We start from the raw sequence: 19,536 nt of genomic DNA, 5'->3' as shown, positions 1-19,536 counted from the left end.
ATAGTAATTTATCAAAAAAAAAATTGAGGAAGACAAACCATTTTGGGAAAGCCAAACATTAGTTCATATAGCCATAGAAACAGTGAAGATGTCAAGAATTTCTGTTAATAGAACATAATACTATTCCCATGAGAGATCTTGTGGCATAGTGGAAAATGAGGGAGCAAAAGAATTTTTCTGAGCTAGGTGAAATGCAGATAAGCTTCCTAGTGACATGATTAATAATGGAATGAAAGAAGATACCCTTAATTCATTAAAGAGTTAATAAAAGAAAATTTACTTAAAAGTAAATAGGAGAAAGAATTGAGGACCTGCTGGATTGTTGAACAAAGCTTTACTACCTCCAAATTGGTGGTTTTTGTTTTTCAACCAATTCAATTCTTGCAGAGCATACTTGAATCTCCTTGTTGCTGATTGGTAGCAACTTTGTGCTTAGTGCCCAGGAAGTGTTGTTATTAACTCGAACCTTTTAACTATGTTACTTTCAAAATTGTCCTGCCTGTCTGTATTTCCCTTTGAACTTACTTCTGTTTCCACTATATCTTACTATAAAAAAAAATAAACTTCAATGACCATTCATTTGTTTCTTATAGTCAATTAATAATAAATAAGCATAGTTATAAATTCAAATTTCTGAAGAACAGGAGGTCTTGAGCATGAAGACTTCCAAATAACATGACAAGGATTATGTTCAAAGAAACAGGAAATGACTAGTTACTAACATAATGATTTGGACCCAAACTTCTTAAACTGTGTGCAGCAACCCCATATAGGATCATATAACTGAATGTGTAGATCACACACACAAAAAAAAGGTAACAGTAAAAAGTATCAAATATTCCAAGATCCAGTTATTTATGCAAAAATAAATAATCATATCTATCTCATTAATATACAAATTTGTTTTCATATTTAATAAATAAAAATAAATAATATTTTATACATATATATGCCCAATTATGGTTTTACTTTTTTATTTATTATCAATAAATGTTTGATTTGTATTCCTATTTTATATACTTATATACTCAAGTGCACATAAAAATTTCTCAGGTGAAATAGGTTGCATTTGAAAAAAGTTCCAGAAGTGTTGATTTAGATTATAACAGTAAACACAGAACCTACTTGTTCTCCTTCCAGTCTGTAAGTTCTGGGACACTTTGTATCTATTGAGTTGTATTACATGGCAAGCTTTCCAAAACAAATCTAAGATATGATATTAGGGAATCAAGGGATACGACTCACTTGCTATACTAGAATTTTCCCATTGCTACATTTCATCATTCAAATAGACTGAAATTATCTAATGAACCTCTCTCGGTCTCACCAGAAGGAAGCTCATAGTTAATATAGGACAATTGATGTAAAGGATTCATTCCCCTTTGTTCTGGTACCAAAAATTTAGTCCCCAGTTCAGTGCTTAATTTCTCCAAAGGCAATTCAAATCAGCTCAGTTGATCTAGAGACATAGTCCATTATAAAATTCCAATCAGAAAATAAACAGTGTTCAATAAAGAACATGGGACTTCAAAGGGTTAGCAATGTCTGTTAGGCTGGAAGCAGTAAGACTAGACGGGGAAAGAAGTGGTGAAGGATAAATTCACCAGTTTCTTGTTGTGACAGAGTAGATACAGGTACCCTCTAGCATACAACAAATTGTTTCTAGTCAGATGATTCCTTAAATGGATCAGTGATCCAAAAAAGCCTCTAAATGTGAAACATTCGATTCACTTTGCAATAATAGTTCCTTTTACTTTTCAGTATCCCACAGCTAGCACACATCTCTGTGAAGTTCCAAAATTCTCAGGTTTCTCTTCATATCTGCTCATCTTTCTAACCAGTATAAACTACAATTCCCAACATCCTTTGTTTACGCTCTTCAGTCAAAAACAAAAAAAGAAGGAAGAGATGAAAAAGAAAAGAAAAAAAAAAGAAAAAAGGAAATACTTGAGTAAATAGTTTGCTTTGGAATAACAGCCCATCATTTTATATTTTAAAAGATGAAGACATTATATAATTTTCCTAAACAAATTGTGTCCTCCTATTATTTTATGCATACAGCTTCATGACATCTGTTTTATTTCATATTCTTATAGCCCTCAAGTTCTTCCTGTCTTCAACATATTGCAATAATAATTAAGCTTATTGAAAAATACATTGAGTATTTAATTAAGGAGACTATTCTTACCAGTAAATTGAACTTCTTTTATTTTCTATATGAAATTTCTCTGCAGGCTTATGTCTAGATCATTGTTCTCAGTTTACAGCACCTAGAGAGAGATTAAAAAGTTGTAAATTTGGAAATAAATATAATCTTGGGAGAGATTCCTCAAACATCATCATTTTTTGCTTCGTACCTTGAATAAAAATCACTTTCTCATCCATTTTTCTTTCTTTCCAAAGAAATCAGTTTCCAAAGAAATAGATATATTACAATAATACTGAGTACATTTACATATGAACAAAATGTTCCCTAATAATAGTGTATCAATTTCCCTTTAATATTCCAGAAGTGATCCTGTCCTGGATTTTCATATCTGATGAAACTGCTTTGTGAATTTTAGAACAAAAAAACAGATAGATACATAGAAATATAGTTATATTATATATATATATATATATATACAGAGAGAGAGAGAGAATAGAGGAATGGCTGGATAGATAGATATATTGACAGATAAACAAATACAACAAAAAAATCAGTTTGGTTTCTTCATGAGAGTTTCTAAATATGTTTTTGCTGTCCTTAATATCTATTACTTAGCTTATAAGTTCCAAAGGCAATTTGTAAATATTGCTTCATGACATCAGTATTCAATCTGTTAAAACCTATAGACCTCTTTTTAAAAGAATATTTTAAATGTATAAAATAATACGTACATGATTAAATGGAAATAAACTATATTAATATATATACATATATATGTATATATATTTAAATCCTTATATACCAAAGGTCATGAATCCTCAATTTTAACAGTTATTTTTTCATTTTTGATCTAGACTTTGTGATTTCATTATTTTGGGGAACCACTAGTGTGCAGACTGATTCATGATAGAAGAGTAAGTCATTTGTTGCATTTGGCCTGGGGCAGCTGTCTAGGACAAGAAAAGGTTAAGTGACCATGGTCAAACTGCCAGTGTGTAAAGACTTGACTTAAAACCAGCTCTTCTTTATGCTTAGTGCAGTCTTGTGTTTATTAACACCAAGCTAAGTTTCTTACTACTAGAACCATGTTAATTTTGTCTTAAATGGACAAGATGGTTTTCTAAAATTTGATCACTATCAACTCTTAAAAAAAGTCTGCAAAGAAATCTGCTTTCTGCTTTTCACCAATTCCAAGTGTAGTGTTGAAAACATATGCTTACTTCTTTGGGGTGAAAAGGAAGCCTCAAATTTCAAAGTGGTTCAAAGGCTTTAGGCTACGGGTTGTCTTAAATTGCTCCCTTATATCCATAATAATCAAACCCTGTATAACTCAGTGTTTTCAGAGAGATTGCCAATTAAGAATCTTTGTGAAAGCTACAATATCTCCTCTGGTCCGAAAGAAACTGAGGGACTAATATATGCAAGCAACCTACTTTCTTGCTGTTTACTCCTTGACAATCTCTCAGTTTGGCTTCAGTTCAAAAACTGTTGCCAAGAAGTATAAACAGATCCCTCTGCCTCCCAAGGAAACCTCACACGAATATACTGAAAAGCAGAATTTCACCCCAGAAAGAATGTGAATAGTACCTATCACTTTCCAATTGACCAACTGACACTAAACTAAGTTTCTTCTCCTACTTCTTTTCTCTGGAGGCTTCATTTCAATCCCATTAGGGTTTACTACTGACACTGTGATTATTTCAATTGTAATAAACAGAAATATTTGCATATCACCCACACAAGGTACTATAAAGAATTTAATGGGGCCCTTTCCCACTGGATTGATAATGTACATGTGTTTTATTCTTTATTTTATCTACTAAACACATCAAGCTAATTGAAAATGGTCATTAAAGGACAGGTCCTTTGTACCTCTAAATATAGGATATTATGATTACTCTCTGCTCATTACCTTTCTCCTCAGTAGCCTCTCCAATTGCCTGGCCATCCATACAAAGGGTTTTAATTTTTCATATCTAGAACTTTATATCTTGAGCAAAGTCCCTTTGCCCTTTCTCTCCTCCAACAAAATAATTAATGCCTCTCCCATATGAATATTCCAACTCAACATCAACTATGTATTTTTTTACTACCTGTAATGGGCTGAAGCTCGAGTTGATGCACTGAGGTCCCAAGCACGCAAGGCTAAATAGTAATTGGACCATACTCTATTAAAATATATGCTTGGAGAAAGAATGGTCCCCGTCCACTCTCTGTGCAAGTCCTGATGTGTTGTATAGGAAATGATGATTTTGGTGGGTGGAAGCAGAGGGGAGGAGAGAGAAGCGGAAAGAGACTTCTGGCTGGCTTCTTGTCGCAGCTGCTCACATTGCTATCGCAATCCCCCTTCACCTCAAGAAGAATAAAGATAGAAGATTTTCCCTTAAGCTGAATTCCTGACTCCGGCTGATTTTAAAATATGTGGTCATCACAACTACCTATTCTCTAGTTATTTACTATCCAACTTTCTAGTTGTTATTAAAAGACCCCATGAAACTCAGCAGGAATAATCCTAGGATGAACTGCCACTGCCTATTACTTCTCCAGTTATAAGCTAGTCCAGAAGTAGAGTTACAACCAATCCCTTTTTAGAGAGAGAGAAGAATCCTTTTTTCAGCGATTCTCATGAGAAGTGGGAATGCTCTAGAGTGAATCACACACCAAATACACAAGTAAGAGCAAGCTTTATACTGTTAATTCAGTTCTTTACCCCTCCTTTAAGGCTTACATTGGTCTGAGTTACAATTGGTTGAATTTACAATCCAAGTTACCTAACTTTTTATACTCCTCATGCTATCAAATCCTCCACTTTTGGAAGATGAACCACACAATTCTTCCATTATTCTTGGATGGGATATATCATTCTCCCATGAATACAATCATTATCTCCATAATTATTTAGATAAAATGTTTCATCTTGCCTATGATTCTACTATGTGCATTGTCCTTCCCCATGAAAATGAAAGCTCTTTCAGGGTAAATACTGTATTTTTTTTTGTCCCTTTATGGTCAGAGCTTAGCACAGGTCCTAAAATCATCTCTTAAAATTTTCCTTTATTTTTTTCATTCATTGTTCATTCATTCAATTATTTACCTGGGTACGAATCCTAACTTTGTGAGTTGGCATCTATGTAACCAGAGACAAATATTTCAACTCTCTGGGGATCAGTTATCACATTTTAAAACGAAGATATTTTAAAGGTCCATCCAGTACTCTAAATTTGAAATTCTAAATTCACCATTCCATTTACTGAACATTTATCAAGTATCTAATGTATAAAAAGCAAGGAAAACACAAAATAATAGGAAAAATGATCATTTCCTCTCCTTGAATTTATGTTCTAAGGAATGAATACATGCAAATAAGTGACTATTGAGCTATTTGAAAAATGAGAGCTCACTAACAGCTAATGGGGTCATGAAAGGATTTGAGAAGATAGTGGCATCTGAACTTGACTGCTAAAAAAACTAAATGTTCTAAGACATGAAACATAATGATAAACTACATAATCAAAATGGGAGACAATCTGAATGGCCAGAAGATGAAAATTGTACTGCTGCATTGGAGGACAACTAGTGGGTCATTTCTGTTGGAAAAAAAGAACATAAAAAAGAATAATATGAAATAATGGAAAGGTAGATTGGAGATGGCTAAAGAGAACTTTAAATGTTAGGTTGAACAATTTATATCTTTTTCTAAAAGCTAGAGGGAGTTAAAAAAGATTCCTAATTTAAAAAATAAAATGACCATGTCTATATCTTAGGAAGGTTATTTTGATAGCTAGGCAGAGGAAGGATTAGACTGGGGAAAGATTTTAATCAGGGAGGCCAATTAGGACATGAAAAAAGATGGAGGCCTGAATTTCGGTCATGTTTAATTTAATGTAAAGAAAGGGTTGCCTTCATGTGATAGAAAAGGTAGAAGACTAGAGAAGACATGAAAGCAGGATATAGGGAAAGGAAAAGAAGAAAGATTCAAGGGTGGTAGGCTATAAAACCAGATAATTTTAGTGACTGCAACACTTATACATTAGATTTTGAAATTGGGAGGAAGATAGGAAGAAAATTCATTCCATTTTGCATATTCAATTTAAGATGGACAGGGGACTGCCAGGTGAAGATGTTTAGCATTTGATAATGGGAACCTGGAGATAAAAACTTCTGTGACCAAAGGCACAATATTAAGCTCTATGGTGACAAAAGTAGGGATAGGAATAAGAACTGGACATGTGCAATCATTTTAATGTAAAATTTTCATGTCATGTAATCACCTAATTATGGCACTATCAAAGGATTTTCCTTCTTCAGTTTTCCCCCCAAAAAAATATTGTGTGATGTCTTCTGCGATTTAAGACATCAGTAATACTCTCCCCCTATATGCCATTAATGAATTAAAGCTGGATTTTAATAATTAAGCCACAATTCTTTTCAATTCTATACATTCATGATGTCAAAAGAAATCAGAAAATAATTCTCTAATCATCAAATAATATAGTTTCCCATGTGATGCTCATACCATCATGAGTATTCCATGATGGTCAGACAGGTAGCTTTGTGCAAAAATGAGTTTGCATGGTATAGCATAAAGAGTAATAGGCTTAACTTTAGAGAATCTGGATTCACATTTTATTTTTATCACTTAATACCCATGGTGATTTTGGCCAAATCATTTAACCTCTCTTTTCTTCTGTTGTCTTGTGAAAGGACTGAATTAGTTGGCTGGCAAAATCCATTATAGTTCTAGACTTCTGAATGTCTTTGGTTTACTAATCTGTATAATGAATGTTGTGGTATCAGTTCTCAACTATCCTTTCCAAATAAAAAATCCTTTGTTGAAGAGATAAATAAACAAGCAAAAAATAATTACATCTATCCTATATAAATTTTATATGAAGACACATTTTATAAGTTTTTGATTCATGGTTGTAAATTGGAAAATTTCTTTAAATTATGATTCATAAATACCATTACATTTATAATGAGTCATCTCTTTTCAAATAACTTCATATAACCCTGTGTCTCGTGCTGTCATTGCTTCCCAGGAGGCAGCAGTTTTATCTTAGTGTCAATATGCCATGTGTCTGACTTGTTTTTCCGTGAATAGTGAAAGATCATGCTGAGATAGCCACACTCATTTCTCCAGTTTCCCTGGAAACCATATCATGTCTTACTAAGATGACTGGTTAGGGTTAGCATGATGGAGAGAAGACTAACCAAGAGAAGACTTAAGACGGACAAGAAAGATGTCTTTAAGTATTAAAATTGCTGTCATATGTAGGAGGGACTGAATTTGCTTGGCTTTAGAGAGTAGACCTAGGGACAGATGGGTGGACTTTGCAAAAAGGCTGACTGAGGTTGTTAAATGCTTCCTAACAATTTGAATGTTTTCTAACAATTAGAGACACCCACAAGCGAAACAAATCATTTCATGGTGCAGTGGGTTCGTTTTTTATTTTTTTTTTTCATTGGCAATGACTGAATGACCACTTGGACAATATGTCATGGCTGAAGTTCTTTCTTTGGGTATCAGAAGGGCTTTCAATCTCCCTTCCAACTCTGTGAATCTGTGTTTATGTGATTCTGTGTTTCTGCATCAATCTATCCAGTAGTGACTGCCCATGCTTATCTCTATGCCTACAGCAACAGCGTGAGTCTGGAGAGCTCTTATCTGTCTCATACACCATTGGGTGAGCAAGTGCTCACATTAGTCAGATGAACTGGAATTTTGCTACTAATCCAAGGAGATGGGCAATTTCCTTATGCAAGAATTAACCTTCCACAACATGGTTATAACCAGAATGATTTTACTAGGGATAAAGGTATCATAACCTGTTGATATAGCTCTTTCTTCTTTTCATATAATTGATTAACTCTCAAGGGTGTAGTTAATGAGAATGCTTAATAAAAATTTTTGTTTTCCTGGCAAAATCCTGCAATCTCTACTAAATGGCAGATGTTCTACCAGCTTCACTAAGTAAATAAAAAAAAAAAACATTTCAAGCAATAACACAGATAAGAATCACACATTTTCCAATCACAAAAACTTCAGTACCCGTTTTTTTTTTTTAATATCATTGCTAGAATGGTAAATATAAATATATTTATTCCAGGAGGATTCTGGGAAGATGGTACAGTTAATTGGTAATTTTCAAGCTCTTCCAATTTTCTCCACAAATAGAACAAATTTGTACCTCAGGGTATACATAGACTGGTAAAAAAATCAAGAAGACTTGGGGCAGATCAGGGGTCCCCTAGATACAACCCAAGAAACTCTGAAGAAAGACTTCAAGCCAAGGATTAACCTGTCTAAAATGCTTCTACTTCCAGGCTAGCTCCCTAGAAAGAGCAAGTGGGGAACCCTGGGGCTAGCTGGGTGTGGCTGGAACTTCAAAAGGAAGCACAGAGACTTTCAGCTTCAGGACTGTTTGTAGAGTGAGGTCTAAGACCCAGAATATTGAGAGAATTGGGCTGATTAGGAATGCCAGGCCCAGGTGTGCTGCACAGCCGTGGGGGGGGGGGGGGAAGGAATCATCACTTGTGAGAGAAGAGGCAATGGGAGAAGGAGGCTTCTAGCTGTGGCTACTTGTGGGAGAGTGAGCTCTTGGTTTGGGGTTCTTGGCCAGAGAGGAGACCTAATGTGAAGCCAGACATCATCCCCCCATTCCCTCACCCTAGGATTAGAGATGCTGACACTAATACCTCTTATTTTAAAAAAAATGAACCAGAAAAGAAGAAAGAACTCTACCATAGAAACATACTATGGAAACAGGAAAACGTGGGGTTCATCTTCAGAAGAGGACACTGAAATAAAAAGAGTTTCCAACTCAAAGAATAATGTGAAATGGCTCCCCACACATAGAGAATTTATCAAAGAACTCAAAAAAGAATTTAAAAGTGAAATGAGAATCATTGAGGGGGAAAAAAAGTCAAAAGCATCTAAGAAAAACAAGATTATGCAAAAAAATTTATCAACTAGAAAAAAAGATACAGAATCTCAAAGATAAAAATAACTTTGAAAATTAGAACTGGGCAAGGGGAAGCCAAGTGAAATTATGAGGGACCAAGAAATAATAAAAGAGATTATAAAGAATGAAAAAATAGGACAGAATGGGAAACATCTTACAAGAAAAATGACATCTGGGAAACAGATCAAGAAGAGAAAATATAAGAATAATTTAACTGCTTGAAAGTTATGAACAAAAAAGGACATTGATAGATATATCTATTCAATTTCAATGAATCAAACATTTATAATATAAAATATCTATACATGAAATTTATACATGGAATAAGTCAAAATTTTAATAATTATTTAAGAGGCATTCTAGAAATATTTTAATTATTACTCTCACTAAACAGAATGTACTTACAAGCAAAAAAGAAGTGTTAACTTTTTCTTTTGTCATTTGAAATTCACTTAACTGACTGTGAATTCCTTTTAGAATGCAGAATTTCTATGTTTTATTGGCATTCCCAATTGGCACCCATTTTACCAGTCTTTTATATGGACCCATTGATTTGGACCAAATGATTTGCTTGCTATTTTCTAAACATATCCAAATTCTACTTCAATTTTATGCCTTGCTTCATATTACCTTCCAATAAAATTCCATCTCTAGCTCCCACTGTTACATGGTAAAATTTTTCTCCATATTTCAATGTATATGTCAAATGTCCCCATTCCAGTTACTTTTTCCCTGACTCCATAACATCCCCCAAAATCTCAATCTCTTCTGGATTTCTGTAGCACTTTGTCAATGCCCCACAATTTGCATTATCATGTCCCTACCTTTCATTTATTATTATTATGATGATCATTTTACCCATTTGAATATGAGTTTCATGAGTACAGGAACAATGCCTTATACTCTTGTACTCCAGATATGACCTAGCACATCCCTGGTATATAATTGTAACTCAACAATTAATCACAATATTTTAACGTATTCTGTAGAGTTTATTGCTGATTTATTGGAAAACATATTCATTTACTTTTTTATTTCAGTACTTTAGGAAGTTCACAAGTCAAATATTCTTATTCAATAAACTTTATTTTTTGGGGGATGAAAAGATAGATGTGAATACTTCAAATATCTCTCTTTTAATAAAGAGTTTGTTCGTTGTTTCCTTGGCAATTAGGCTCAGGTTTTCAGGAGTATGCAATTTAGGGTTTCATCTTGAGTGTCTTTGCTTTTCAAAATTTGTTATTCTCTTCTCTTAGTCTCAATAGTCTCACTATATTCTTATGTTATTTGTCTTTTCTTTCCTTTACATTTGGAATCCTTTCATCTGGCTATTTGCAGAATTTGTAGTTTACTAATGGAATTCTTCAATTTAGACATTATCTGTCTTGTAATTTTAATTTTAGTTTTTTTTCCCTTAAATTTCTATTGAAAATCAATGAATTATTTTGGTTGGTGAATTTTTTTCCCTGTATTTATCAATCACGAGCAATTTTCATGTATTATTCCTTGCATTGCATCCTTAAGGTTTTTCTATTTGGCAAATGTTTCTTGGAGACTTGTGATTTTTAATTAGTCTCTGTGAATCCTTTCTAAGAAATCAATGATTTACTTTTCTCTCTTTATGTAGCTTTAAAGAAAGATGAAGGTTATGTTTTAGGCAGTGTCCTTGAAGCCTTGAGATGCCCTGAAGTGGGGACCTCCTATAATAGAATGAAATCCCATTCCCACCCCACACTTCACATTCCCCTTTCCTTCTTTTGTAACTCAGCAGAGTCAATGTCTGCTTCTTGTTGCAATGAAATGAGACAAAGTCTGAGCTATGCATTTATAGGTGTCAGTTATAAACTGATGAATTAGCATACAGACTTTAATAGAGCATAGAGACTAGTAGAGGTGCTGAGTAAGCATCTGAAGCATTAATATTCTCTAGTGTTAATTCATAAAGTTCTTTGTCAAATTTCTTTCTTTCTTGTTCTATAGATTCAACTCTAGTGTTACTTCTGGCATACATCCCTCCCCCACTTTTCTTTTCTTTATTTTTTTTTAAGAATATTGACTTTAAAAACTGTCTAGATCCATTTCAAGGTGCCATTTAACAATATCTCATATGAAACCATCATTATGGAAAAAGCTGGTCTATATGATAATAAAATTAGGTAAATTTATAGCTGATAAAATAGCCATACTGATCCCCAAAAGTTGAGTAATGGAAAAAAGTTTCTAGATATATAGCATAGAGCTCCAAGCCTCATCTGGTCCAGCTCAACATTGGATAAACTTGTAGATAACTTGGATAAACAAGTAGAAAGTGTATTTAATAAATATATAGAGGGATATTGTTAACATATTATCTGTTAGGACTAAGTTGCAAAATAGTTGATATACTGGCATATATGCTGAAATAAATAATAATTTTGATAGCTATACATGTAAATTACTATACCATAATTTCTGTAAGAAGCACACTCAGACTCCCTTAATCTTAGTGACTTCCCTCTAAGATTTTCTTCAACTTAATCTGAAGATATTTTGTTCATATATAGTTGTTTATAAATTATCTCCCCCATTACACTGATTTCAGGGAAAGCAAGGACTGTCTTTTATTCAGTGTATCCCCAACACTTGGCCCAGTCCCTGACAAATTGTAGTTGCCTATAATATACTTGATGACCCGCAGAAGTACTACATGTATAGTCTGTGTGAAATAGTTGTATTGGTTTTAAACATACAGTTCAAGATGAGTCAATATGATAAATTATGATATGTTTGTCAAGCAAAGGACTATGCAGTAGTTTAATAGAAGTAAGGTTAAGTGAAAGGATATTGCCAATGTAAATTATAGTAGTCATATTATACTAAAGATACCATGCTTTGCTTTGGGTGCCACAATTTAAGAGATCTTGACCAACCCCCCCCCAAAAAAAAAACTATGCCCAAATGGAAGATTATAATTTTCTGAAGTGAAAAATACTTGAAAGAATTGAAGATAGTTAGAGGAGCGACTACTTAGGAAGAATGTGTTAGCTTTCTTAAATATTTAAATATATAGATCCAAATGAGAGAACTAAGACATAGGAATTGTAGTGATAGATAAGCACTTTAGAATTCCATAAAACTTTCTAAAAAAATAAAGCTAGTTAAAAACAAAAGCAGTTGCCTTTTATGTAGAAAGTATCTCATCATTGGGACTAGTAAAAAATAATTGATATCAGGGAGGTTAAAGTGTGTATGTGTGTGTGCTTTAAATCCACAGAATGAGAGAAGTCATTTTCTCTGACCTCAAAAGAAAGATCCTAAGACTCTAAGACCGTGATTTCTTAGGGAAGTAAACATTTGCCAAAAATCTGTGAGTAGGAAATACCAGACGAAAGGCTTCCTCACTTTCTTCTCTCTGTCTCTCTTTCTCTGTCTCTGTGTGTATGTCTCTCTTAGTTTCTCTTCCTATCTCTCTATCTCTGTCTTTCTCTGTCACTCTCTCTCTCATCTTTGTTTTTGTCTCTATCTCTTTGTCTTTCTCTGTCCCTGTCTCTCTGTGTCTACTCTGTCTCTCTCTCTCTAACTCTTTCTCTTTTTTTCTCTCTCCTATCTGTCTTTCTGTCAAATTGACTTTGTCTCTGTGCCTCTGTTTATCTTTATCTCTGTCTGTTTCACTGTCTGTCTCTATCTTGGTGTCTTTTTCTCTATCTCATTTTGTCTTTTTCTGTCTCTATCTTTGTCTTTATCTAATTTTTTCTCTTTCTCTTTCTCTGTCTCTTGTCTCTGTCTTTGTCTCTCTGTCTCTGCCTCTTTCCTTCTCCCTTTCCCCCCCTTTCTAATTCACTGTTTCTGAGTGTGTCTCTCTCCTTCCATTTTCAATGTACATCTATTTCATAAATACTTGATTTAGAACAAAGTTCTTAACCTGGGTTCAAGAAACCCATTTAGATTTTAAGGAGTATGTGAACTTAAATGGGAAAAATACATTCTTATTTTCACTAAGCTATAGTTGAAATTTAGCATGTCTTCAACTATTTACAAATATTATTATGAGTAGTCCTTAAGATTCATCAGGGACAAAGAGGTCTATAGTGAGCAAAAATGTTAAGAACCCCGATCTAGAGAATAAAACAGACCTTTCAGAATATATGCAGCTTGAAGAATCACCCACCATTTTCACATGAATCTCTTTGAAAAAGCCAGTTAATCAGCATGGCCTGCATAAATTATTATAGAAAAAAGCATAACTTCCTCTACACTTGGGCAATGACATTTAAATATAGAGGGTAAATGACAGAGAAAATTATGGCAAGGTTCTATAAGAATAATGTGCTCTTAAACTATTCATAGAAATGAAATAATTTTTAATCATAGTAAATTCAAGTTCTCATTCCTTTTTCCTGTAAGGTACAAACAAAATAAAACTCTAAAATTTCCTCAGTGCAATGTAAACTAAAACATCTCAGGGAAGCAAACATTTTAAAAGCTATTTCAAGAAAGGCTTACTAAAAATACTCAGCCTGGTTATGTGACCTTTTGCAGGCAAGGTGGCGTGCATCTTTAATTCTGTGATTCAAAGAGTCAAATTAAATCATTCTACTAGCTCATATTATCATAAATATCAGAACATCAATCAGAAGCAGAGGAGGACAAAGAGACTTACTAGCTATAGATGCTACAGAATCAGTTCTGTTGCTCTATAAAATTTTCCTTTAAAAAAAGTCTCTATAGCTGCCCTAGACTGTACTGAACAGACTGGTTTTGAAGTCAAGGGTCACATCATCAGCTGACAGCTAGATATCTTTAGGGAGGCAGAGACCAAGACAAAAGCATTCTTTAGAGCATGTTACTACAGAGCTCCAATTAACTTGGTGCCAGCTCAGCTATATAATACCAAAATAATATTAATAAGCTAAGATATTAAAAGTGAACATTTTAATAAAGACAATATAATACTAATATGAAGAACACACATACATACACAGAGAGAGACAGAGAGAGAGAGAGAAAATGAGAAACAGAGAGAGAGAAAAAGAGAAAGAGAGAGAGAGATAGAGAGAGACAGAGAGAGAGAGACAGAGAGACAGAGAGAGACAGAGACAGAGAGAAAGAGAGAGGGGGGTATTCTTCACTTCATTTTCTTGGAATAAAAAAAAAGGAAACATGGATCACCTTGACAATTTAGAAGCTAAAGTTAAAATCTCCCACTTTCATATACACTGGAAATTCCTCCATGTGCTATTTGTATAGACTTGTCTTTGTAGGAATCAAAATTATTTTCTATGTGCTTTAAGAATTCTAACATAGTAAGCTTCTAAGTTGAAGGTGGGAGAGAGAGGAAGGAGAAGTTGTGACAAAACCCCTCATCACTTCATGTCATTATAGAAAAACGAATGCAATACAAAATGAAGATTTCAGACAATTATCTAGACTTTCATATAATTCATTCAATATTCTCTAGTAAAGAGGACTGAAAAATAAGTCTAGAGACCCTAGATTCAATGCCCGATACCTTTATCAATCCTCCATCTCTAACTGGGTCTACAGCAGAAAGCATGCCTGCAAATAGACCAGAGATTTGTATAAGAAGGCAGGGGAGACTTTCATTTCAGAACTTTTACACCTGGGACAAGGAGCAAGAAAAAATCTTCAGTTGGGACAAGGAGGTAACAGCTCTAGAGTCTTGATCTGAGGGCGAAGCCATAGATGATGTTCTAGCAAACTAAATTGAAAAAGACAGATCAAATAAGGAGGAAAAGAAACAGGAGAAAACCATGCCATGAAAGTAGAGGAAAAGGATGGTAACCAGTAGAGAACTTGGTTAAGAATGGCAATGTCACAGAGAAGACAAAAACCATGAAGCCGAGAAATGGCCATTAAATTGAACAGTTATGAAGTCATTGATAACATTGGAGAGAATACTGAGATACTTTGGGATCTAGATAGCTCAGTGGGTAAATTGTTGGTTCTAGAGTCATGGAGACCTAAGTTCCTCAATTGTCTGATCTCAGATAATTACTAGCTGTGTGCAAGTTATTTAACTCAGTTTATTCTCTGTTTGCTTATCTGGAAAATGAACTGGAGAAGGAAATGACAAACCATTCAAATATCTCTGCCAAGAAAATTCCAAATATGGTCACCAAGAAGTGCACATGACTAAAATGATTGAACAACAATAACAGAACAACCTCATTCTAGAAATGAGTAAATTGAGGCTCAGAGAGAAAATGACTGTCGTAGGCCTGTTCAGTGTCACAGACAGGATTTCACTCCAGGTCTTCTGCAATACCTTGCATTCACTCAGCAACTGAAGGGAGGGATAGAAATGGGGAACATCTTTTCTTCAATCAGGTCCATGTAAAAGAGCTTTCTGGCTGTGCCCCTCCCTTTTACTGGCCTCAGGCCTGAATTTTGATAAATGCTCAACGATTATCCCTGGTAGGTCAATATTATGATGCCTTCTCTTTTCTGATGCTCAGGAATGTCAGTCAGGGAAGAAGAACATAGCATTATAGCATCATTAGGCCTAGAAGAAACCTGAAATGTCATCTTCTATAATCATATAATTTTAAAGAAAAGCAAATTGTGGCCCAGAGTATTTAGTGATTTGCCTAAGGACATATAAAGTCTGTTAAAACTCAGGTTTTCTGTATCTTAAATTTAATTTCCTGCCATTCCCATGCCTACTTGTCACCCCTGTTACTACTCCAAACATGATCTCCTGCTAGGAAACACGAATCAGTCATCCCAAGTATCCCAAGCCATGCCAGTGGAAAAGGAAAATAGCCAACTTTATACTGTAGTCTTGGGTGAAAAGGTAACTAGTTGCAATGCTAGAGAAAATAGATACATATAACTCTGAAACAACAAAAAATGCAATAGCAGGTAGAAGAAAGCTAAAAATATATGTCATAGTAATCTAAAAGATTGTGGATTTAGAACTCAAAAAGACCTGAAAAACCATTTAATTCAACATTCTCTTTTTTTGTAAATCAGAAGTTTGAAGCTTATATACATTAGGTCAGCCACTCAACAAGCCTATTTTAAAAGCTTATAATTGTCAGAACCTGGGCTAACTGCTGAAAATAGAAAAGGAAAAATCATGGTTTTTATGACCAAGGAGATAATACTCCAAAGAGGCACATAACATGTAAATACACACACACACACACACACACACACACTAGTTATCGTATAAATAAAATGTCATTTCAAAGGAAGGGGGAAGAGGGTAGAAAAGGAAAATTGACTACTGGAAAATCACAATGAAAAAAGTAAGATTTGAGTCCTGAATGAAGTTAGAGAAGCTGGAAATCTAAGGTGAGGGGGAAGAGACTTCTTTTTTTTTTCATGGGAGTATCATGGAGTAAAGAAGTAGAGTGTCTGTGGTAGGAATACCTTGGTTAGGTGACTTCTTTAATGTCACACAAGCAGGGGCCAGGTTTGAATTCAAGTCTGAGGCCAAAGTACTTGTCTCATTTTAGATATAAAACTCATCTTTACTTGGAATTTATTCTATTTCAGCAGAAGCCATTTCATTTGATGTGACACACATAAAAGATGGAAAAAGGTAAGAGGTTCACCCTGATTTTCTCTTTGACTCAAAGAGAATATTGAAGTATAATAATTATTACAACCTTCATTATCTATCAGAAACACTCAAAATGTATACTTTTGGTTTGAAATAACCTCATTTTGCAAATAACTAACTCATTCTCCTATCTTACAGGGAAATATCATGTTTTCTTCTTTAAAATTCTTATTACACTTTGAACAAACATCTCAAATGTGTTTTTTGTTGTCTATTTTTACTCTATATTCATATGTGCATTTGTATTACATACCTCTCATATCAAACTATAAACTTGTTGGGGGCAGGAATTATGCTATTTTCTACCTTTTTTCAACCATGCTTTGTCTATAGTGGTTATTTTGATAAATATTTGGTGAAGAACATTGAATTGTCTGAGTTTGTCACATTATCATAATAGCTCCCTAGGAAAGCATTTACAACACTTCTTTGTGTGTATAATTATAAGATTTAAAATTCTTCTGTTTTAGCTAAATAGAGAGTGTAGTGATGACTTACCTTCATATAAGGATAGTCAAACAACTTTTGACACACAATTGTTATGTGAATGTAGGCAAGTCATTTAAACTCGGTGCTCTAAGAAACTAAAGCAATATATTTTAGAGAAGGTACAAAGCAATTTTGGGAGAAATTCCCAATACTAATGATATAACTGGATTCATCCCCATCCCTTTTTTACACTCTTGTCTTTATCTGCAAAAGTAAGGATGATTATCTTCTTTTTGAGAGAAGGGTGGGGGTGGTGACTGGAGTTATGGTCTAGTGGGGGAATGATAGAGGAAGAAGAAGGAATTAAATATAATATATTTACTATAACCCCAGTAGCATTTATTACTATATGCAAGTCCCTATGCTCATATATAACTTTTTAGCTATAAATGCAGTATATATTTAGTTTAATTTTTTCATATATAAATATATTGGAGACAATGGTTAAGGACACCTTTGGGCTATATATAATCACTGTAACATTATTCCAAAGGAAACTTTATGATTTAAAAAAAGAAATCTGCTTTTGAGCTATGTCTTCTCACATCAATTGTAACAATTGCTGACTATTCTAAATTTAATAATTAACCAAATTAGTAACAATTATCCAGATAATTTAACCAAATATTTTCTTATCCCAACTGCATCATGAATGTAGAATGAAGGATGGGTGCCCACATTTCCCAATTTGAATTATCCTACCTGAAATTAGAGGATTCTCTTATTGATTTTCCAGTTTTTTAAAAGATATTTTTTACTATTTGTTGTTCCCTAAATTAATCACTAATTTAATATTAACTAGAAAAGCCGAAGATTTAAAAAAAATGCTCATTTAGTCTAGAACAATCTTCACGTTTTCCAGTGAATAGCAGTGTATAGAATGTGACTATTCACAGAATGTTTTGCAAATTACATTTGCTCTTGTCATTCTTTACACATCAATGCTCTAAATTAATGAAGTTTCCAAGGGACTTAACAATCAGAAAAAAGATTATAAAAGAATTTAATAAATTGCATCAAACACAGAACATGTAGAGTAGAAATTATAATTAATAAAAACAGAAATCCAAAATCACCTTTAAAAAGAGCAGAATTCCCAGAAAGCAATACATGAGGCTAATGCAAAAATCAATGTTCACCGCACTGGTTGCTTGCAAAATTAGACAATTAATCCTGTGTAAACTAACCTATCAGGAAAGCACACTGCAGGGTTGCTGATCACTATTATGCAGTGCAATGCATTAAGGAACTAGTACTTTAATGAGATCCCCAGAGAATGTCTGGACTTGAATATTTTTCTCCCTTTAAGAATATTTTTACTTGATGTAGCTGCCATTACATTCCATATGTGATATGAACACAAGGCAAGCAATTCACATAAAGAGAACAAAATGATCCTGTCAGGATGGGCTTACGGAAATTGGTAACTAGACAGGAAGACAGTGGATAGATAGATAGATAGATAGATATAATAGTTAACACATATAAATATAAAGACAGGCTGTACCAAAAGTCTGAGGATATTTTTAAGCTTTAATCCCTTAAAAATGCTCTAAACTATTAAAGCTTAAAACCATTCTAAGACTTTAGGGACATTCTATATAAATGTTTGTGAAAAAAATAATAAAATCTGGAAATTTACAGATTAAAATCGCTGACTTTGTCTCATTTAAGAGCATGCCAGAAATCTCTGGCTATCATATATTCCAGAGGTTTTATGGGGGCTAATGAACCATTTAAAAATTCTATTACTTCACTAATATATCCTGACTCTACAGTCAGGCATGTACATCTCTGTGCATATAAGAAAATTTTGTTCATTGTAATTAATATAATTTTAAGAGGTAAAGAGATGCTTTGATACACATAGAGGAAGCACAGTATATTCAAAAAATGTGTATCATCTGAAAAGGAGCATTAGCCTTTCTTCTAATAGAATTGCTGTATCTTATTTGCATATGTCTAAGTGGAACAAAATTCTTACCAAAAGCAAAATAGTTCAGTGCTAAGAACTACAAATCCAATAACATCATTAATGGAGGCATAATCTCATTGTCTGAGTCTCAATGCTGTATTCCAGTCTACAGGGTTATTATATTATAGATCAAATCCAGTCAAATTGTCCCTTCAAATTCATTTCTTATGTCATCAATGCCTATAAATACATTTTCAGAAAATCAGATAGAAATTAGATGGATTAAATTTTTAAAAAGGAAAGAAAGCCAAAGAATATAATGTGTAATAAATCTCCACCGGGGTAGAAGAGGGAGACAGAGGGAGAGAGACAAAGAGAGACAAAGAGACAGAGAGAGATATAGACAGAGACAGAGAAGAGATTTTCAGTGTAATGTAGTCGTTGCCCTTAG

The 19,536-nt window shown here is 33.8% G+C and overlaps 1 protein-coding gene across 6 annotated transcripts in view; it reads right to left on the bottom strand.

Annotated features, from left to right (window-relative positions):
• CHL1 (cell adhesion molecule L1 like) overlaps positions 1 to 19,536 on the bottom strand; it is a 267,221-nt gene that overhangs the window by 211,267 nt on the left and 36,418 nt on the right. For 5 of the 6 annotated variants that reach the window (XM_031954105.1, XM_031954085.1, XM_031954075.1 and 2 more), the window contains one exon: positions 2,189 to 2,270. The exons of the other annotated variant lie outside the window; for it this stretch is intronic. The gene's annotated coding sequence lies outside the window, so the exon portion shown is untranslated. The remainder of the gene's footprint in view (positions 1 to 2,188; positions 2,271 to 19,536) is intronic. 6 annotated transcript variants of the gene reach the window in all.

Source organism: Sarcophilus harrisii, chromosome 1 (genome assembly GCF_902635505.1).
Source record: "Sarcophilus harrisii chromosome 1, mSarHar1.11, whole genome shotgun sequence".
Classification (NCBI taxonomy): Eukaryota; Metazoa; Chordata; class Mammalia; order Dasyuromorphia; family Dasyuridae; genus Sarcophilus; species Sarcophilus harrisii.
This window is presented reverse-complemented; position numbering and strand designations above follow the sequence as displayed.